The 23717-nt window shown below is 38.7% G+C and overlaps 1 pseudogene; it reads left to right on the forward strand.

Moving 5' to 3' along the window:
* The first annotated feature begins 19717 nt into the window (after nucleotides 1-19717).
* LOC131276783 (vomeronasal type-2 receptor 116-like) overlaps nucleotides 19718-23717 on the forward strand; it is a 34202-nt pseudogene continuing 30202 nt past the window's right edge.

The following is a 23717-nucleotide window of genomic DNA, read 5'->3' on the forward strand; positions in this document are numbered from 1 at the left end:
CAAGATTAGACACTAGCTCACAGCAATTATTAATCTCAAAATGCCACTCTGGTTTTCAAGTCAAAGGAATGGATGTCTCTGGAGTCAGGTGATGAAGGAGGTATTGGCCTTTTTCTAGTTCACAGAGAACACAGTAGGTTATATAAAAACTCTGGTATAATTTCCTAATATCTGGGAAAACTAATGGTTGGCAGTGGACAAAATTAACACATGGCTCTGCTAAATCAATTTTAATGAAACATATCCATAAAACATAAAATCCCTCTACTGGCCCATGCGCAGTGCTGATGCGCACAAGGAGTGCCGCGCCACGCAGGGTGTCCCCCGCGTAGGGGAGCCCCATGCGCAAGGAGTGCACCCATAGGGAGACCCGCCCAGCGCGAAGGAGGGAGCAGCCTGCCCAGGAATGGCACCGCCCACACTTCCCGTGCCGCTGACGACAACAGAAGCGGACAAAGAAACAAGAAACAAGACGCAACAAAAAGACACACAAAACAGACAACTGGGGGAGGGGAGGGGAATTAAATAAATAAAAATAAATCTTTAAAAAAAAAATCCCTCTAAAATTTACAATGGACTTTGGTATAATTACAGAGTTGTGCATTCATCTCTTTAATCAATTTTAGTGATTTTTCATTTCTCCAAAAAGAAAAATATCTATAAACAACTACAAAAAAACACACAAAGGGATCAAGCAAAAGAACACACAAAAAGCCTACCCGTTGGTAGTCACCTCTCAATCATGTTATCCATCTCCTGCCATACATAATTGCTATTCTATTTCTGTCACTAGATTTTATTTGAATTTTCATTTTGTTTAGACCAAATATAACAATAGGTAGTAATTTCTGCCTACATTCTTTCACTTATCATTAATTATTATTAATATAAAATATATTATTATACTTTACAGTCCATAGTATTTTTATTCTGTTTTTCCACAAATCATCCTGATACAAACATCTTAGAACATCAACATATATTTTTTTACATTTCATAGAAAACATCCTTATATATGCACTATTAACAATATTAATTTTTCACAAGAAGGTTCTCTATGCTACCAAGTTCTAAGTTTTATATTTTCTTCAATTGACATAATTGACCTTGGAATTCCCTTTCAAACACTACTTTACTCATATACTAGGGCTGCTAATTACAAACACTATGATGTGCTTTCACCATTTTTATGCATTTCCAAATGTTAACAAATACACTTTTACCAAGTCTGCACATATTAAAACTCACCTTTCAAATCTATAAACTCATTCTATTTTCTAATGACTTATATTCTATCTTTTAACTCCATGAATTTGCTCTTTAGGCTCAGTTCATAATATCAAACTCATACAATGTTTCAGTTTTTGTGTCTGACTTGCTTTACTCTGCATTATGTTCCCTTGGTTCCTCTAGGCTGTAATATGCTTCAGGATTTCTTTCTTTTCAGAGTTGAATAATATTCCATCAGGTGTATATACCACAATATTTTTATGAGTTGCTTACCATAATTGTGAATAATGATGCTATGAACACTGCAGTGCAGATATATGTTCATATCCTAGCTCTCAGTTCCTCTGGGTATAAACCTGTGGGGAGCCGCCCGGAGCTACGTGCATTTGCGGTCTCCAGCAACATGGCGGTTTTCATAAGTATGCCTACTCCACCCCTGTGCTTCTGCCTTCTTCTTCCCCTTTCCCCAGTTTCCCGGGCAAAAAGTGTCGCGCCTGCGCAACAAGATGTTGAAGCCATGACCAGCATTGAAGACTCGCATCCTATAGCAAGTGGTGTAACAGCATTTTATTGCCTTATATGGAAGAGCCCCTTCATCAGTCTATCACCCCCTGCTAAATATCCTCCCCTTAGTATATATTCTGATGCTCTACCCTCAATAAATGCAGACTTGATCAGAATCCTGTCTTGTCTCCCTTTCTCTCGCCTCTTGTCCCCCAATTCCCACTCCCTCTTTCAGGTGCCGGATCGTTTGACCTGCGGGCCAGGTCATAAACCTAGTAATGGCAATGTCAGGTCACATGGCAGATCTATATCTGACCTCCTTAAAAACTTGCAAGTGGAATTACAGAGCAGCTGTGCCATGCTACAGTTCCATCAATAGTGAATAAGCATTCTTATCTCTCCAAATTCTCTCCAACACTGGTGGAATCCTTTTCTTTTTTTAAATCAAGACTTTCTATTAAGTGTGAAATGACATCTTGTTGTAGTTTTGATTTGCATTTCAAAAAAACTAGTGCTATTGAACATTTTCTCATGTTTTATAACTATTGGATCTCTTCTTTAGAAAACTGTCCATTAAAGTCATTTGCCCCCTTTTTAAAATTTGTGTCCATTTGTCTTTATATTGTTGAGTTGTCAGATGTTTTTATATGTCATGGATATTAAAGCCTTGTCATAAGTGTGGTTTCCAAATATTTTCTCACATTAAGCAGGCTGACTTTTGACCTCCCTCACAAATTCCTTCAGGTGCAAACATGTTTAGTTTTGAGGAAGACTCATGTATTTATATTTTCTCTCATTGCTCAGCTTGGGGAGAAAGGGTTAAGAGAACTTCACATACCTAAAGACTTGAAGATGTTTCCCTATATTATCTTCAGGAAATTTCCTGAACTTTACATTTAGATATTTCATTCATTTTGAGTTGATTCTTGTGTGGGGAGTGATTTAGGGTTCCGGTTTCATTATTTTGGTTAGTAATAGTCATTTCTTCCATGACCACTTGCTGGAGAACCTGTTCTCTCTTAGTAACATGAATTTGGTAGGATTATCAAAAATCAGTTGAACATAAAGCAGGGAGCCTATTTCTGAATGATCAATTCTATTCCAGTGATCATTTTTTCTGTCTTTATGCCAATACCATGCTGTTCTGACCCCTGTAGCCTTGTGATGCAATTCATCATCAAGAAGCATGAGCCCTCCTACTTCATTCTTCTGTTTTAGAAAGTCCTTGGCTCTTCGGGGCCACTGTTCCTTCCAAATAAATTTGGTAATTGACTTTTATATTTATTTAAAGTATGCTGTTGGAATTTTTTAATATGATTATATTGAAACTATAAATCAGTTTTGGTAGAATATCTTCATGGTATTTATCCTCTAATCCATGAACAAAGAACATACTACTAATTGCTAAGGTCTTCTTTGATTTCTTTTCACATTGCCTTTTTTTAGATTTATTTATTTTTATTTATTTCTCTCTCCTTTCTCTCCATTGTCTGCTCTCTGTGCTCATTAACTATGTGCTCTTCTGTGTCTGCTTGCATTTTTGTCAGGCAGCACCAGGAATCTGTGTCTCTTTCTGTTGTATCATTTTGCTGTGTCTGCTCTCCATCTGCGTGGTGCCACTCCTGGGGGGTAGGGAACAGCCCTTTTATCACGCGGGGCTGTTCTCCTTGTGAAGTGCACTCTTTGAACATGGGGCTCCCATACATGGCACAGTACTCCTTACCCACAGCAGCGTTCACAAGGGCCAGCTTACCACATGGAACAGGAGACCCTGGGTATCAAACCCTGGACCCTCCATATGATAGGTGGACACTCTATCAGTTGAGTAATGTCTGATTCCCTCACATTGCCTTTTATGACAAGGAAATGAGGACTATTATTGTAGGAAGCACTGAGAGAATTTTCCAGAAAACTTCATGCCTATCAAAAAATTGTTACACAGCAAAACTGCATCTCTGGAATAAAACTGTGATTAGTGATATTATCAGGGTTTGAATAATCAGGTATTAGTATAGCCTAACATAACATTTGCTGAATGTGCAGGAGAAGGCACATGTGGCTTATGCAATATGAATTGTTGAAAACATAATCAGATACTAAGTCACGTTCTGTATGTGATCTCTTTCTGGAACCTATTAACAGAAATTCTAGCAACAATTGTAAAGACTTTGATATAACAGATTTTTTCAACAAATTCATATAGTAAATGACCTATAGCTTTCATCTGGCTGATATTGCAGTTTGTATTCATTCCTCCAACACATACTATAATTCTAAATGTACCAATTACTTGTAGTAAGTATTTTACTACTGAAATTTAAGGCTGAAGATTTCCACTCCAATACTGTATTAGGGAATAAAACTGAAAATTCAAATTATTCAAAAGAAATTACATAAAAAGAGGTGTTTTGATGGACAAAAATTAAAGGGAAATAATTCTGGAAATTAGACCTGTAGCAGATTATCTTTCTATGCACAAATAAAAGTATCTAGATTTATCTCTCTCAGTATTTGATTTCTGTTAATCATGAGAAAATTTCTAATTTCGAGGCAAATGATCCTTTTATAAAGAGAAGTTGTCTCAGCAGGAGAGATTGTTTAAGGTCTGCTTTATATCCTTGTTTCTAAGACTGTAGATTAAGGGATTCTGCATGGGAGTGTTCACACAATACATCACTGAGGGTATTGTACTTGCCCTTGAGTTTTGGGTAGCAGCAGAACTAAGATACACTCCAAAACATGTATCATAAAATAAGGTGACTACTGAAAGATGAGACCCACAAGTAGAAAATACTTTATTCTGGCCCCCAAATGATGAAATTCTCAAAATGAAAGACAGAACCTTAGAGTAAGAGAAAAAGATCCTTATGAGTTGGATAATACCAAGAAATCCAGCTGCAAAATACCTCACTTGGTCATTGCAGAAACGGTCAAAATAAGCACATTGGAATACTTAAGTTCACAGAAAAAGTGGAGGATTTTCAAATCTTCAGAAAAAGACAATCTTAAAACTATTAATCAATGTAAAAGAGAGTCCAGAACTCTGAATAATAGGCATGCCAGCAGCAGGAGGTCACAGAGCCAGCGGTTCACGGTGACTGTGTAGTGCAGGGGGTGACAGATAAAAATACATCTGGTGGAGGTAGTTTATATAAGCCATGATTTTTCTTTCTCTATTGATATACAGCAGCATTTTGGGGACAGTAAAGGAGGTGATGATATCTGTAAAAAACAGGTGAGACAGGAAGAAATATGTGGACACGTGGAGGGGGGAGTCTGAGATGGTGCCCAAGATGATGAGCAGGTTCTCCATGAAGGTGACCAGGTACATGGGCAGGAGGCGCTGCACTTCAGTGTCTTCTGAGAGGTCCAGGAAGATAAATTCTGAAACATGTGTTTGGCCTTCTGGCTCCATGTAGCTAATGAAACAGCTGGAAAAGCCACCAAAGCAATGCAAATTTAGCCACAATCAGTGGTCACCAAATTACCATAAATGCTCTGATTTGTAAGCACATTTTGCTAATAATTTCTTCTGATAGCTAGTAGGAAGATTAGATAGATAGATAGATAGATAGATAGATAGATAGATAGATAGATAGATAGATAGATAGATAGATAGTTAGGTGGCTAGATAGAGAGATAGATGTATATTGGGAAAAATTAGTAGAGTATTGCTCAAAACTAAAAGTGAAATATCATGCATGACACTTTGTTAATTAGCAATGTTTTACTGGTCAGCAGTTTTCATATTTCAGAAGGCATAATGAGAACTAGAATAGTGGGCTTAATTGGGGAATGTCTCTAACAGATAAGAACAGATGCGTTCGGGGAATATTGTGCTCCTCCCTGGGAAGGTTGGCCATATCTTGGGGATGAAGCATAAACCTTGGAATGTACTCCCTGGGAGTGTTGTGTTCTTCCCTGAGGAGACTGGCCACTTCCTTGGGAATTAATGGAGTACTTTCAAGTTGGTATCCATAGTATCCAGTTCATTAATTATGACCTCAGTAAAAGAGTTAATCTCTGATGGAGCAGGTTGAAGTCCCACCCAGGGAGAGCATGCTCTGCACAGGTGTTAATTCCAATCAAGACATTGGCATTGGCTGCTGCTTCTGGTCTTCCTAGCTGTGACCTGGATGGTGGTGAGTTTGCACATACAACTATTCTATTTTTATGTCATTTTGTGACTCTGATAAATATTGCTTTAATCATCCAAATGATTATATAATTCTTGTTTCTCACACTAATTGTCAGTATAGTCTTTTTCAGCTAGATATGTTTGTTTGTTTGTTTATTTATTTATTTATTTATTTATACTGCATCCAATTGGGAATTTGGCCAGAGGTGGGCTAGGTATGTCAATGTTTCCCCCAGTTTGGTGAGCTTAGGAATGTATGTATGCATATCGTGAGAGATTGGGATATAACAGTTGAACCCCTGTTTATAGAAAATCCTTCACTTATTTTGTATACTTTCAATGAACAAAGATTCACTATCTAGATCTAGCTACATATATTTACATTTCATCCAAACAGACTCTGGCCACAGGTGGGCCAAGTATGTCGTTGTGTCCCCCAGTTTGGTGAGCTTATAACTATATGTATGTATGTCATAAAGAATTATGATGTATCAGTTGCACCCTTATTTGTAGACAATCCTTTCCTCATTTTATATTCTCCCAATTATTAATAGAATGTTAATAAAATAAATAAAATATATGTCTGTGTATTGCTTTCTTATAGTTGAGTTATTATATCAAAGAGTTATTATATCAAAGTGTTAGCAAAGCATTTCCTCTGTCACATCAGTTCCCTTCTATTTTGGCTCTCATTGAGAGTGAGGTCTGTTCTCCTCCTAGGATTTGATCTTAACCTGGTTTCCCAGGTATTGGGTGAGGGAAGGTTACACATAGACCACCTTAAAAGACAAAGCTGAAGTGCATCTTAGCAACCTCATTTGCTGTTTCTGTTGTAGTAGGAAAAACACTTAGTTTTGTAGTCTGCCATCCCTCCCCAGGGTATGGAGTAGGCAGGTTTAGGAATAAGAGCTAAGAAGGAGACCTGGGTTAAACATATCTTTCACCTGGTGTGGGGTGAAGACTGTGAGAGGTCACCCCTGAATTAATTTGGTGGTCTCATTAATTAAAGGATTTTTCCCCCTATTGCTCTCAGGCAAGGTGGCTATTCCTTTATCTTACAAGCATGTTTATTAACTACTTAGAAAATGAAGATTAGTAGAACATTTAACATGTTCAATTTCCCCCTGCATATTATTTAGAATAGACAAAATACCATCACAATCATCAATTATATAAGTACAATTCTTAATATTACTTAATTCACAACAAAATGCCTAAGTTTCTCTTTGAGTTGCAATTTTTTTATTTTTATTTTTTTATTTTTTATTTACTTATTTAATATTATATTAAAAAAATATGAGGTCCCAATATACCCCACACCCCCCTCACCCCACTATTCCCCCCATAGCAGCATTCTCCTCCATCATCATGAAACATTCATTGCATTTGGTGAATACATCTCTGAGCATAGCTGCACCTCACGGTCAATGGTCCACATCATAGCCCACACTCTCCCATGTTCCATCCAGTGGGCCATGGGAGGATCTACAATGTCCAGTAATTGTCCCTGCAGCACCACCCAGGACAACTCCAAGTCAGGAAAATGCCTCCACATATCATCTCTACCTCCCATTCCCCCCACCCAGCAACCACCATGGCCACTTTTTCCACACCAATGTCACATATTCTTCAATTATTAACAACAATATTTCATGAATAGAATATCAGTAAGTCCACTCTAATGCATATTCTATGCTTCCGTCCTGTGGATCTTGGATTGGTTGTGTCCATTCCACATCTATGTCAAGAGGGGGCTTAGATTCCAAATGGATGCTGTTTGCAATCCTCCTGCTTTAAGTTGTAGGTACTCTTGGCTCCATGGTGTGCTGGTTGACATTTTTCAACTCCATGTTAGCTAAGTGAGGTAAGTTCAATAAACCAGAGTGTAGGAGCTGATGTCTCTTGAGGTCCAGGGCCTGGCTATCATTTGGTCAGTACAGAGATTCAGATCTCCTGAGTATATGTCAAACCCCAGGACCAACTACAATTCTGGTAAAGTAACAGGAAAGGCTTGTGAAAAGAGATCACATCTGAGGCCAGCTCCATCACACAGAAAAACCAACTCCAAAGAAGGGCCAACTGACATGGCAGTGAACTCCATCTGCCATGACCATAAAACCTGTGGGTCTTTGTAGCCCTCAGAAGAACCAATAACTGGGGTTGTATCTACTTTATCTGTCTCTGGGACTCTGCTCAGGTGAGCATAAGGGCAACCCCTCTGTTAACCTCCCAAATTTTTTTAGAGACTCATAGCCATATAAACTCATTTGTCCTTCCCATTTCCCCCTTGATTTAGGTCAAAAAGCATTTTTAACTCCTGTTATTATATGTAGATAGAGATGTTCTCCTGGTCCAAATAAAAGTTGAACCTTTTATTCAAAGTCATTTTCTAGTTACATCATCAGCTGGTACTTGATAGTGATCCCTCGGTGCAGGGAGGCTCATCCCCGGGAGTCATGTCCCACGCTGGGGGGAAGGCAATGCATTACATGCTGAGTTTCACTTCGAGACTGGCCACATTTCAGTAACACAGAGGCTCTCAGGAGGGAACGCTTAGGCACACTGCTGCTCTAGGCCTTGTTCTTATTTTCAGGTGCACATGCTCACAAGCATAGTCATTAGTATCAGGGGCTCATTGTTCCTTTTTGATCTTTGCCATTGCACTTGGGGGATTGTTGCTGATCCTTTAGGGATTGTGATAGAGCTCCCCTGGCTAGGAACTCAGCACTCCCTCAGTTGTTGTTTTTAATTGTTTCCACTATGAAAATATCCAAACATCTTATGTACCCTGGATATATCCCCTGTAGATCTCCCTGCCTACCATGTGTCCCCTGTTAATAACATCCCACACCAGTATTCCTCTGCTGCCATTGTTGAACCACTCTGTGATCCAAAACTTCCTGAAAAGTAAAGCGCAATATATTGCCAGGTTCCCTTAATAGTAAAATGGAATATAGTGATGAGTTTAAAGTTTAGATATAGAATACATATTAATTTGGAAAAATTCTACATCCTACCTTTTTCTTTTCTTTTTTCTAATTATTAAGCTTATCTTCACAAGAGTTTTAGATCACAGTAATTCATATATACAATATACAGTACTCCCACATATCCAACATATAACCTTTTCCCTTCCACAGCAATAATCTTTTAACATGTTCATACCATATTTACTGAAATTGATGTACAGATATTGAGACAATAGCTTTCAAACAAGGTAATATTTGTGTTTACATTGTGGTTTATATTTTAGACTATACAATTTCCTAAATTTTCAGTTATCATTCGTTTAACATTATGATATACATTTTATCCTATCAGCCCCTGTATATTTTTGGTGTAACTTTACATGTCATATCCATCCTTGCGTACTCTTGTGAAACACTTCTATTGCCCTCACAGTTACACTGGTTCCATCTATTCAATACCTATTTCCCCCTCCCTTTAGGGCCCACAGTGACAGTTAATCTTCATTTCTTGAAGAGCCATGTTCAGAGATACTTGCACCAGTGTTGAGGGCTTGACACGCTCAACTGCCCTAATGCCCTGTGAGCCACCATTTCTCTTGAGATATACAGTTCCCTCTATTTGATGGCCTCAGTCCTCCCCAAGATGTGGGTATACCTTTACTCTCATTATATGGTCTCTACCCAATGATATAACCCACTCTGGCAAAATGAGCATTCACATATTCCCTAGGGGTCTGTCCTGAGTCAGATTAACCCCTTTAAGTATCTTAACAGGCCACTTTCCTTATTATGTTTTTGGAAAGGTTTTCTCAGCATTATACTCTCAACCAAATACCTGACAATCTCTGTTTGTATGTTGCCCCACCCTCCCCCTAATTTCTTGGGCAATATTACCCATCCTCCCATCCCTAGTCCCCTCAAGCCTGCAAAGCCCCAATTAAAGGTGATCCTATTCACCCATTTTATCCCTTCCTTGTATGCATACTTACCTCCAGCTTATCATAGATTTCACCCATGTAAATGTCACCTTACATTCTTCTTCTACCCCCCCCCCCCCGATTTACTGTAAGCATATCATCCAGTCTCTAGTCTCTGAGGCAGCTTGTTTTACTTATTTCATATCATTGAGGTCATGTAGTATTTGTCCTTCAATGCTTCAATGCCTGGGTTGCTTCACTCAACATAAGGTTCTCAATATTCATCCATGTTATCACGTGTGTTTGTATTGTATTTGTTCTTAAAGTTGAGTAGTATTCCATTGTATGTATATACCACATTTTATTGATCCATTCATCTGCTGTTGGGCATTTGGGTTAATTCCAACTTTTGGCGATAGTGAACAATGCTGCTATGAACATTGTTGTGCACATATCGGTTTGTGTCCTTGTTTTCATTTCTGCTGGGTATATACCCAGCAGTGGAATTGCTGGGTCATATGGCAAATCTATGGTTAGTTTTTTGAGAAACCGCCAAACTGTCCTCCAGAATGGTTGGATCCTCCTTCATTCCCACCAGCACTGGATGAGGGTTCCCATTCCTCCACATCCTCTCCAGCATTTGTAGTCTTCTGTTTCTTATCATAGGTGCCAATCTTATGGAAGTGACATGGAATCTCATTGTAGTTTTGATTTGCATTTCCCTGATAGCTAGAGATTTGGAGCATTTTTTCATGTGCTTTTTAGCCATTTTATTTCTTTGGAGAAGTGTCTGTTTAAATCTTTTTTCCATTTTTTAAATGGGTTGTTTGTCTTTTTATTTTCAAGATATAGAATTTCTTTATATATGCAAGTTATAAGTCTCCTCTCCGATATATGGTTACCAAATATTTTCTCCCATTGTGTAGGCTCCCTTTTTACTTTCTTGACAAACTCCTTTGAGGTGCAAAAGCTTTAATTTGTAGGATGTCCCATTTGATCTATTTGTTCTTTTTTTTTTTTTAAAGATTTATTTATTTATTTATTTCCCCGCCCCTCCCCTGGTTGTCTGTTCTTGGTGTCTATTTGTTGCGTCTTGTTTCTTTGTCCGCTTCTGCTGTCGTCAGTGGCACAGGAAGTGTGGGCGGCGCCATTCCTGGGCAGGCTGCTCTTTCTTTTCACGCTGGGCGGCTCTCCTCACTGGTGCACTCCTTGCGCGTGGGACTCCCCCACGCGGGGGACACCCTTGCGTGGCACGGCACTCCTTGCGCGCATCAGCACTGCGCATGGCCAGCTCCACACAGGTCAAGGAGGCCCGGGGTTTGAACCGCGGACCTCCCATATGGTAGACGGACTCCCTAACCACTGGGCCAAAGTCCGTTTCCCTGATCTATTTGTTCTTTTGCTTCTCATGATTTTGGTGTGATGTTCATGAAGCCATTTCCTATTACAAGGGTTTGTATATGCTTCGCTATACTGCTTTCCAAAGTCTTTATGGTCTTGGCTCTTGTATTTAGGTCTTTGATTCATCTTGAGTTGATCTTTGTATAAGGTGTGAGATGGTAATCCTCTTTCATTCTTTTACACGTGGATATCCCATTCTCAAGGCACTATTTGTTGAATAGGCTCTTTTTTCCCAGTTGAAAGGTTTTGCTGGTTTTATCAAATATTATATGGCTATATATATGAGTATCTATGTCAGAACTCTCAATTCGGTTCCATTGGTCTGTTTGTCTGTCCTTATGCCAATACGCTGCTGGTTTCACTACTGTAAGTTTGTAGTATGTTTTGAAGTTAGGTAGCATTATTCCTCCCATTTGATTTTTCTTTTTCAATATGTCCTTTGCTATTTGGGACCTCTTTCCTTTCCAAATAAATTTCATAGTTAGTTTTCCTAGTTCCTGAAAGAAGGCTGTGTTGATTTTTATTGGGATTGCACTGAATGTGTAGATCAGTTTTGGTAGGATAAACATCTTAATAATATTTAGTCTTCCTATCCATGAACAGGGAATATTCTTCCGTTTATGTAGGTCTTATTTGATTTCCTTGAACTGTTTTGTGTAGTTTTCTGTGTATAAATTTTTTTACATCTTTAGTTAAATTTATTCCTAGGTATTTGAATTTTTATTGACTATTGTAAATGGTATTTGTTTCTTTATTTCCTCCTGAACTTGCTCATTAAGGTGCAAAGAAATGCTATTGATTTTTGTGCATTGTTCTTATACCCTGTGACATTACTAAACTCATTTATGATTTCTAGAAGTTTTGTTGTAGACCTCTCCGGGTTTCCTATGTATAGCATCATGTCATCTGCAAATAATGTAATTTTGACTTCTTCCTTTCCAATTTGAATGCCTTTTATATATATGGTTCTTGCCTCAGTGCTCGAGCAAGTACTTATAAGGCAATGTCAAATAGAAGGGGAGAGAGTGGACATCCTCGTCTTGTTCCTGATCTTAGAGGGAAGGATTTTAGGATTTCACCATTGTAAACGGTGTTGGCTGTGGGTTTTTCATTTATACTCTTTATCATGTTCAAAAATTTTCCTTGTATTCCACCTTTTGGAGTGTTTTTATCAAGAAAGGTGCTATATTTTCTCAAATGCATTTTTCTGCATCTATAGATATAATCATGTGATTTTTTTTCCTTCAATGTTTATATGATGTATTACATTGATTGATTTTCTTATGTTGAACCATCCTTGCTTACCTGGAATGAATCCTACTTGGTCATGGGGTATAATTCATTTAATGTGTTGTTGAGTACGGTAGCAAGTATTTTGTTGAGTGTTTTTGCATCTAGGTTCATTAGATAAATTGGTCTGTAATTTTTCTTTCTTGTGTTGTCTTTGTTTGGCTTTGGTACTAGGGTAATTTTGGCATCATAGAATGAGTTCGGTAATGTTCCTTATGTTTTGAATTTTGGAAGAGTTTTAGCAGGATTGGTGTTAGTTCTTTCTGGAATGTTTTGTAGAATTCACCTGTAAAGCCATCTGGCCCTGGGCTCTTCTTAGTTGGGAAGTTTTTAATGACTGATTCTATCTCTTTAATTGTGATTTTTTTTGAGATCATCAATTTCTTCTTTCGTCTATATAGGCTGATTATGTGTTTCTAGGAATTTGTCCATTTCCTCTGAATTGTCATTTTTGTGGGAATATAGTTTTTCAAAGTTTCCTCTTATGATAGTCTTTATTTCTGTGGGGTCAGTGGTGATATCTCCTTTCTCATTTCTTATTTTGTGTATTTGCAACCTCTCTCTTTTTTTTTTTGTTAGTCTCACTAAGGGATTTCAATTTTATTGATCTTCGCAAAGAACCAGCTCTTGGTCTTGTTTATCTTTTCAAGTGCTTTCTTATTTTCTATTTCATTTAGTTCTGCTCTCATCTTTGTTATGTCTTTCTTTCTTCTTCCTGTGGGATTATTTTGCTGTTTTTTACTAATTCTTCCAAATGTGCAATTAGTTCTTCAATTTTTGCTCTTTATTCTTTTTTGATGTATGAATTTAAGGCTATAAATTTCCCTCTCAGTACAGCTTTTGCTGCATCCCATACGTTTTGGTATGTTGTGTTATCATTATCATTAGTTTCAAGGTAGTTATTAATTTCTTTTGAGATTTCCTCTTTGACCCACTGTTTTTCTAAGAGTGTGCTGTTTAATTTCCATATCTTGGTGTGAAATCTGGGCTTATGGCCCTTGCAGATTTCCAGCTTCACTCCACTGTGGTGAGAGACATTATTTTGTATGATTCTGATCTTTCTGAATTCATTGAGCCTTTCTTTGTGGCCTAGCATATGTTCTATCTTAGAGAATGATCCATGAGCACTTGAGAAAAATGTATGTCCTGCTCTATTCGGGTGTAATAATCTGTATATGTCTATTAGATTCAACTCATCTAAGATAATGTTCAAATATTTTGTTTCTTTAATGATTCTCTTTTGAGATGTTCTGTCCAAAGTTGATAGTGGTATATAAAAATCATCTACTCTAATTGTGGAGGCATCTATTCTTTCACTTAGTTTTTCCAGTGTTTACCTTGTGTATTTGGAGGCGCCCTTGTTAGGAGCATAAATATTTATGATTATTTGTCCTTCTTGAGAGTTTGCCCCTTTCACGAATATGTAATATCCTTCTTTGTCTCTCACAATTGTTTTGAATTTAAAGTCTATTTTGTCTGATATTAATATAACTAGTCCTGCCTTTTTTTGGTTATTGTTTGCTTGTAAGATTGCTGTCCAATAATTTACCTTCAACCTCCATGCATCCCTGGATCTAAGATGTGTTTCTTGTAGACAGCATATAGATGGGTCATATTTCCTTACCCAGTGTTCCAGTCTGAATCTTTTGATAGGTGAGTTTAATCCATTGACATTCAGTGTGTTTACTTTCAAGGAATTATGTTAGCCATATATTGATTGGACTTGCATTTGCCATATTTTGTTTATTTTGTTCTTTCTGTTTTTGTCATTTTTGTTGCTCTTACACTCTCCTTCAAATCTGCCTCTTCTGTTTCTTCCTTTCTTCCTGCAGAACTCCCTTTAGTATTTCTTGAAGGGGAGGTTTCTTGTTGGCATACTCTTTCAATTTCTTTTTGTCTGTGAATATTTTGAACTCTTCCTTATTTTTGAATGCTGGTTTAGCTGGGTAGTGTACTCTTGGTTGGAAAATTTTTTCTTTTAGTACCTTTACTATACTATACCACTGCCTTCTTGCCTCCATGGTTTCAGATGAGTAATCAACACTTAATCTTATGAGGCTCCCTTATATGTGATGGTTTTCTTTTCTCTTGTTGTTTTTAGAATTTTCTCTTTGTCTTGAGTGTTGGATAATTTGACAAGCATATGTCTTGGGGTGGGCCAGTTGGGGTTTATGATGTTTGGGGTGCATTGTGCTTCCTGGATATGTACATCCATCTCTCTCAGTAGATTTGGAAATTTTTCGGCCATTATTCCTGCAACACCTGTTCTGTCCCCTTTCCCTTCTCTTCTCCTTCTGTGATGCCTATAATACGTATTTTCTTGCATTCTACATTGTCATTCAGGTCCCTAAGTCCTAGTTGGATTTTTTCTATCTTTTTATCGACCAATTCTACTATCTGTTTGATTTCTGATGTACTGTCGTCCACACCACGAATTCTCTCCTCTGCCTCTTCTAATCTGCTGCTATTTGCTGCGAGTGTATTTTTTATTTCTTGAACTGTCGTGGTGTTCATTCCCATCAAATCTGTTATCTTTTTGCATATGTCTGCAATTTTCTCTCCAAGTGTTTTCTTCATATTGTTAAACTCTTCCTCTACTTCATTAAGTTGGTCTCTAATATATGTTTTGAGATCTTTAATTACTTGTCCAATGTTCTCCTTTTCATTCTGGCTTTTAGTTTGTTCATTGTATTCAGCCATCTTTTCCTGATTATTGGTTTGATTTGTAGTTTTTTGTTTCTGCCTGGTCATCATTTTATCTTGACCAGTTTAATCCATTCCTTAGCTTCTTTGTCTAGTCTTGGTGATTTATTAGTTTTTGTTCTTGCATAAGTGTTATGTCTTTTCTTTGTCACTTTGTTCTTCTTATTCTAATTTCTTATTGCTGGCTGAGTTCACTTTGAAGGAATATATTAGGGGCAGGGAAAGGAAATTGTGTAAGAAAAGAAAATGTGTAAAGTAGTATTGGTAGTAAATGTTAGCAGAGCAGCAATGTGATACATGGGAGAATGGATATTAGATTCATGTAAGTTGTGGAGAGTTATAGCAGTAAGTAGAGCACCTATAATGAGATAGTCAACTGAATATAGGGAGGAATATAGTATGTATTAAAAAGCCAATATTTTCATTAGAGAGGAAAAAAGAAAAGAAAGACAATAATATCAAGTGGATAAAAGACAGAAAACAGAAGAAAGATATTGGAAATTGAAAATTAGACAGTTTGGGGACCAAAGAAAGGGAGGTGGACTGTAAGAGAGACAGAAAATGATGGAGGATATCAAGATGTGGGTGAAAGGGGATAGTGTAGGTGGCCAAAATCAAATCACACAAAAATGAGGAAATGGAGGATGAGGAAACACAGCAAATTTGAGCCACTCCCTGCAGCACCTATTGTATAAATAAAATAAAATAAGAAGAAAAAGAGAAAAAAGAAAAAAAAAGAGAAGAAAAAAAGGGGCGTGGGCCAAGCAAAGGAGGGAAACAAGCAAGAAAAAGAAGAAGAAAGAAAAAAAAATCCTAAATAAACGAAAAAGGACCTTGGGGGATACAATGGGATAAAACACCAGGAGATAATGCAATATTAGCAACCAAGACAAGAAAAAAAGGTAAAAAAAAACCCACACAAATGCCAAGGGCTAGAACAATCAAGGTCCTCAGATGGACCTCAGGGCGTGGTAGATTCAGGCGTGGGAAATCTGTGATATTGCAAACTCAAGAGGTGTGAGTCTCTGGGGTGTGGGCCACCAGGGTTTAGGGGACACAGGCCTGGGAACCATGCATCCAGTTAACAGGTAGCCTGGGAGCACTGCAGTGTAACACAGACCTTCAGGGTTCCCTGAAGCTCAGCGCCAGCCCTAGGGGGAGGGGTCACGCCCACAAACTCTCACCTGTGTCAGAAACCCAAAATTCCACCTCTAACAAGTGTCTATTTTTTTTTGTTTGTTTACATTATGGTTTATATTTTAGACTTTTCAATTTTCTAAATTTTTATTTACATTTTAATCTATAGATTTTTATACATTTTTGGTGAGATTTAACATATCTTATATTCATCATTGCATGATCTCATGGAACACTTACATTGCCCCCAGTTACCCTGCTTCCATCTACTCTTTTTTTTTAAGTTTTTTATATCAATTTTATTTTATTTTATTTTATTTTCAAATTCTACTCAATTTATTCATTTTTTTAAAATGATATTACATTAAAAAAATTTGAGGTCCCCATTCGAACCCACCGCCCCCACTCCACCACTTCCCCCACAATAACACTCTCCCCCATCATCATGTCACATCCATTGTGTCTGGTGAGTACATCTCCGGGAATCGTTGCACCCCATGTCCCGTGTTCCACACCTATGTCATTGTCTCACCAAGTTGACTTCAGGACACCTCCCTCCCTGCCAGCCCCTGAAACAGCCTGCTGGGGGCACCACTCTACTACAAACAATTCAGGGACCACCACAGATGGGACGCCAGCCCTAGATGGAGGGGCTCCAGCTGCAAGCTCTGATCTCCGTGTCAGAAACCCAAAATTCCATGTCTTGCAAAAATCTCCCCTGTCACGGTCTCAGCAAATTGGCTTCCAGACACATCCAGCCCTGCAATCCTCCAAAACAGCCTGCAGGGGTGCCAGTGTAATACAAACAATTCAAGGACCACTGAAGATCGGCCACCAGCCCTAGTGGGAGGGGATCTAGCCAGAAGTTCTGATCTCCATGTCAGAAACCCAAAATTCCACGTCTCGCAAGAATCGCCTAAATCTCTGTTTCACCAAATCGACTTCCAGACACCTCCCACACTGCAAGCCCCCTAATAGCTCGCTCAGGGCTTGGGAACTCCCCAGCACAGTAAAGCCTCCAAGAATCACCACTGCCGGCCTGCCAGACCCAGGGGGAAGCGTCCCACACACAACCCCAATCTCCATGAAAGAGACCCAAAATTCTACCTTTTACAATAATTTTCTCTGTCACTGTCCCACTAAATTGATGTCCAGACACCTCCTGCCCTGCAAACACCCAAAACAGCCCAGTCCAGCAAAATTCCAACCCTATTCAGCCACCTCTTTACAAGAGAAATTATAAGGTGCACTTACTCAGACACCATCTTGCTCCACCATCTGAGTTGCAATTTTTAATTGCATGTTAGTTCTTTTTAAGAACTAAGCTCCAGGTTTGCAATATTGTAGATGTTATCTTTCCATAGGAGCAGGCTATATGCTGATTTTGTTTAAGTTCTACTTACATCACTCTGGAAATCATTGTTCCATGTGGTATGTCCTTAACGCAGCCAGCAACCTGCAGCACCGTTAACCCTAGAGAGAACCTAGGAAGGTGGACTACATTATTTTACCAGCCTGGTGCATCATTTGGTTGGCACTATGAGACAGTGCCAGGTTGCAAGCAATATCCATTGTGTATTTGACCATGTTGAGCCACCACTGGCTATTGCAGAAGTATGAAACTGTAATGTATTTTCCATTCACTTCAGGAGCACAACCAGAGATTTAGTAGATAACTTTAAGGTTTTCAGGGATCAGTGAACAACCTAGCCAATAACTCCAATGGAGAGGCAAAATGCCGTTTATTGAAGACCTGGTTTGAATGTACAGGAGTTTAATAATCCTGAGGTTTCTTTTAATTTTTACATATTTTATTTTCTTTAAAAGCATTTTTATATTCTTTATTTTCTTATGATTTTTGTGAACTTTTCTTAAAACTTCCCATCTAATATATACCATATCGTTTTAGTCTTTATCACTACTTTAATATGCAGACTTTCTCAGTTATTTTATGGAAACTGAAGATTCTCAATGGTTCCAACATGTTTCCATATTATTAAATTACTTTTTGCATTAATATCAATTAAGCATTTAATAAATGGTTAATCATGGGTCCCAGGTAGAGAGAAAGGGGCTGGAGAGTAGTAAAGCAGGCTGATTTACCGACTACAATTCCACTTTATAGATAATAAGTTACCAGGTTTTACTTGTTGCCATAATGGCAGGGAATAAGTGGTAAAAGCAGGGTGAAGATGGCAGGAAAAGGCACTGGGACAGAGTGAATGCAAGAAAATGCAAAGCGATCTTTATTCTCGATTTTTAAACCATTAATTATTCTGTCCCTTTGGTACTAGCAGGGGAGGAGTTCCACCTATTTACTGTTTTGATTAATTACCCCACTCATCAATCCCCCAGGATGGCCAAAAGATAAAGTCCTTGGGAAGTATCAGTGGTTTCCTGGCTTCTGAAGGAAATCTTGATTGTGGTTCTTGCAGCAGCCATCTTCAGGATATTGATGTCAACATGGAGTCTTTGCCAGGTCCAAATCTACCTATTGATATCCTATTTTACTAGCCAGCTTCAATTACCTTAAATTCCTTTTAGCAAACATGGAATTTACTTTATCCATTTAAAGAGGACAGACCTACATTTCTTTAACTTAATTTCTCTGGACATGAATTTACAACTTACATCATGTTTTATTTGTTTTAATTATAATTTAGAAACTGTCTTTCCTTAGCTTTCAAAGATTTTTTTGCTCTTATTGAAATTCAGTAATAAGATTATTAACCACCTTTATTTTAAGGCTGCTAAAATGTTTAAATTGAGGAATCACAGGGTAACTATGATTTTTAATTCCCCACATCAGAAGATTGAGTTTTAATCTATCACACTGTCTTTTCCCCACAGCTCTTTCATAGAAAATGCCTAGGGAGTAGTGCAGATTAGAGAGTTTAGGAAAATCTTTTTCCTTTCCCTATAGTTTCTATATCCAGTTTTCTATATTACCTCTCCATCCTGCTTAGCTTGATTTGGGATCTAGGAATACTTCTTCACATGTATAACTGCATATTTGACATTTCAATTCAAATAGAGCTTCTCTAAGAATTTTCATTTGTAACTTTGATATTACCATCCCAATATATGAAGATATATATTGAACACATATACAGACACAAGTAGAGTTTTAAAAAGACATGAAGCAGGCTAGTAAGATAGGGAATCAATAGAAGGATCTGGAAATTGGCATGAAGTCGCTGTGGACATGAATAACCACAAGATCGCAGCTGAAAGACCCTTAGCAAGATTCGGCCACATCAAAGACCTCCTCTGCAAGCCAGAAGCAGACCCAGATACTCCTCAAGGATGTTATCATTGAGCCCTCATGTGAGATTGATGGGAGAAATGAGCATTCAAAATGGTAGACAGTTGGAACTCCTCCCGTGCCATAAACCAGGGGTGGGATAATTGACAGTTCAAAATTGAGCATGAAGCTCTCGCTCTCTCCACTGGGCCCAAACTCTGGCTGCCTTCTCCCCATCTTGGATCACTATGCAAGTAAGCCTGGGGATTTATAACCTACAAAGCGGGATTGCAGTCTGTAAATCAGCCCTCCTCATCACTTTTTAGGCTTTGCCTCGCTACCTGGGACCCCTGAACTGTTATTTTCTCCCATTTCTCTTCCTTCCCTACCTGAATAAATTACTGGACCAGCTCACCTGACCTGCTCTTGCAATTCATTTCTGCAGCATAGTCAAGAACCTAAACAAAATCTGGTGACATATTTGGTGAGCCCATCCACGAGTTTATTGCTGAGTGAAACTATAGCCTGCAGCTTGTTTGAAGCCTTCCTTTTTTTTTTTCTTTTAAATGGGTTAGCCTATGAGCCCCCATTGGATGAAATCCCAGAAGGGAAGGGGCTGGGGCATGGGAACTCACTGTGTCCATGCCACAAGCCTGGGCTTGTTACATCTGACCCCAGTGGGGTGGTCTGGTGTACAAAACAGGAGCACACTGTGCCACGATGCTCTTTTAAGCAATTTTAGCAGCTGTCGGCTCTGCCCTTGGGGCTGGCGACCATTGTCTTCTCCTACTCTCTACCCTAGTTGGTGCACAGCAGTAATGGGGAGCCAGAGAGCCAGAGAGCCAGGGGCTTCTGGGGCCCATACCTTGCAGGCCTGTCAAGTGGCAGGCAGTGCCAAAATGGATGCTGTGGAAGTTCCCTTTCCCCAGGGTGGTCACAAGCCAGGATACTCTTGCTTGTTTAACCTTAACCCATGTTTTTACCTTCCCACTTCTTGCTACTGAATTTCTCTCTACAGGTTTTTGTTAGATGATTTGGAATGTCTTAAAAACAGTGAAACTGGGAAGCAACCTTTGCTAGAAAGGAAGCCATTGCCTCAAGGCACCAAGGCCTATTAGATAGCACCATTAATCTCTAATCAGTTAATGACCATTATTTTATTTTATATTTTAATTGTATTTTTGAGAATACATAGATCACAAAAATGTTACATTAAAAAATATAAGAGATTTCCATATACCCCACACCCACCAACCCCAATCCTCCCACATCAACCACCTTTTTCATCATTGAGAGATATTCATTTCATTTGATAAACACATTTTGGAGCACTGCTGCAATGCTTGGATAATGTTTACATTGTAGTTTACACTGTCTCCCAGGACATTCAGTGGGTTATGTCAGAATATAATGTTCAGCATTTGACCATGAATATCATTTAGGACAAATCCAAGTCCAGAAAATGCCCACACATCACATCTCTTCTTTCCACTCCCTCCATTCAGCAACTACTTTGGCCACAGTCTCCACATCAATGATAAAATTTCTTCCATTGCTAAAGTCATAATTTTTCTATATGGAAGACTAGTAAGTCCATTCTTATATATTTTATTACTCCACCCAGTGGACCATGGGATGCTGACCTCCACTCCACCTCTATATTGAGAGGGAGCTAAGATCCCACATGGTTGATGGATGCAAATCTCCTGCTTTCAGTTTTAGGCACTCTTGGTTAACTGGTGTTGTGGTTGAATATCTTCACCTCCTTGTTAGCTGACCTGCGTAAGAACAACAAACTGGAGACTAGGAGGTGCAACACTGCTGAAGCTCAGGGCTCAGCTGGCACATGACCAGTCCAAAGATTCAAGTCTCCTGAGTATACACCAACTCCAGTGCCAACCACAGGTTCTGTAGGAGTAACAGAGGAGGCATGTATAGAAAGATCACATCTGAGTCCTTCTCCATCACACTCAGGAGCACAAATTCCAGATTAGGGCCCACTGACAATTCACTGAACTCCAGAGCCAACTGCCATGATCATAGAACCTGTGTATCACCATAGCCTCCAGGAGCACCAGTACCTGGGGTTGTATCCACTTTTTCAGTGTCTGAGATTCTGCTGAGTCATGCATAAGTGTAATCCTTCTGATGACCTCCCAACTCTCTTTTGAAGACTCTTAGCAATATAAAGTTATTTGTCTTCACCATTTCCCCATTTTATTCAAGGTCTTTTTCTAGTTGCATCGCAAGTTATTGATTGGGGTTAACCCCTCAGCACTAGGGAGGCTTAACCCCAGGAGTCTTGTCCCATGCTGGAGGGAAGCTAATGCATTTACATGCTGAGTTTGGCTTAGAGAGAGGCCATGTTTGAGCAACGTGGAGGTTCTCATTAGGTAATTCTTAGGCATTCTGCAACTCTAGGCATAGTTCATGTTTCAGACACACAGGTTCATAAGTATCATCATCAATATCAAGAACTCATCATTGGGCCATCCTTCCTTGTTGGACTTTGCCATTGCTCTTGGGGATTGTTGTTGTTCCTTTGGGGAATGTGAGAGAGCTCCCCTGGATTGAAACTCAGTACTCCCTCTGTTGTCATTTGTAACTGTGGCTACTATGAAAATACCCAAAGAATTTTCAAACATTTTTGTATACCGTATGCGGGGAAATTATTAGTCAGTAAAATCTTAAAACTAGGACTGCATGTAAGACTTCTGGAGGGATATGGATAATATGTTTTCTGACTCTTCTCCATGGAAGGAACAGTATTCAATTTGGAAGGCATCTCATCTATTCGATTGGTCTTCTAAGTTCAAATGGCCCCAGGAATGCCTGCAACCAGGGACTCTGTTATGATCAGAGTAGCAAGAATCAGAAAGTAGTCAAATATTTCCTGAGATTAAACTCAAAAACTTCTGTTTGGATAATCATGCGGTCAATCAAAGACCCTGAAATATCAGAGATGATGAGAACCAGAGTAGTAAACTGTGAAGAGTCCCCATTCCTTGGCCCTTCCATTCAAAGGACAGCCAAATATCCCCTGAGACTTATCTCACACACTTCTGAATGCTCAAAATATCTCCCACCAGCTCAACTTGGGTACACTGAACTGACGCATCAGATATCCCCCAAGACTTATGTCACCTGCAAGGATGCCTCTAGGCCAAGCAGGCTCTGAGAGTTGAAATTTTCAGTATGCTGGGACAGGGGATCAGCTTCAAATTGTGTGGAGTGGTGAACATTTCAGGCAGAATAGGACTCTGGGATGCCAGATTGTTGGCTAAAAGATGATTCTTCATTCTTCCTAGAATAATGGGCACAACTGCTAGCATACCAACAAATTCCCCATAGGAGTCTCTTTTCAGGAATCAGGAAATTCTGCCTCCTGCTGGCCTACATGGCCCTAATATAGCCAAGAGCAGCCTCTGTAAATGACCCTGAATTCCACTTAAACCCATGTAAGAAAAGAAGACAGATAGATCTGATGTCCAGAAAGCTCAAGTCATGTCTCCTTAAAGAAATGAAAAATTAAACCTCAATCTTCTATTAGTTTAAACTCAGTTGTGCCTATGAAAGTTACGAATAGATACCAACATCCAGACCAGTTAATAAGCATCTCCTAGACAATAAGAAAACTCATGTGCCATCAGTTAAGATCAAAGAGCTTCTAGAAATGCTAAAGTTATAAATATTGTCTGTTTGTATGTGTTCTTAACCTTGCATTCACCTATGAAATCTGTGTTTAACATTGTCAGTTTACTTGTGCCTTGGAAATCAGATTTGGGGTTTACCTGTTAAAAATTGAGTAATGGTGAAAGGTCACCTAAATACAAGCCTTTAAATGTCAATACTGTCTTGGGAGTGGATTTAATGTATAAATCACAAGTGGAATTTATTTAATTGCTAGTTGTGGTTAATTATAAGGAATTGGAAAAAGCCTCTTCTAAACTGAAGCATTTAAATGCCCATTTCTAAGAGCCATTATTAGCTAGAAACAGCAAAAAGTAACTTCATAGCAGTAAAATCTGTCTGGATGTCACCTTGATTGCTTATTCAAGTGGTGGTAATAAAAAAGTTTCCTTGATTCCATTGGAAATCTTGTTTTCTTTTTTTTTTTTAAGAAAGGAGTAGTTTTTCCTCTACTGCTAAAATAAAATACCTGCTAAATAATGTCTTCATGGTAG

This window comes from Dasypus novemcinctus, chromosome 30 (assembly GCF_030445035.2).
Source record: "Dasypus novemcinctus isolate mDasNov1 chromosome 30, mDasNov1.1.hap2, whole genome shotgun sequence".
In the NCBI taxonomy this organism is placed as follows: Eukaryota; Metazoa; Chordata; class Mammalia; order Cingulata; family Dasypodidae; genus Dasypus; species Dasypus novemcinctus.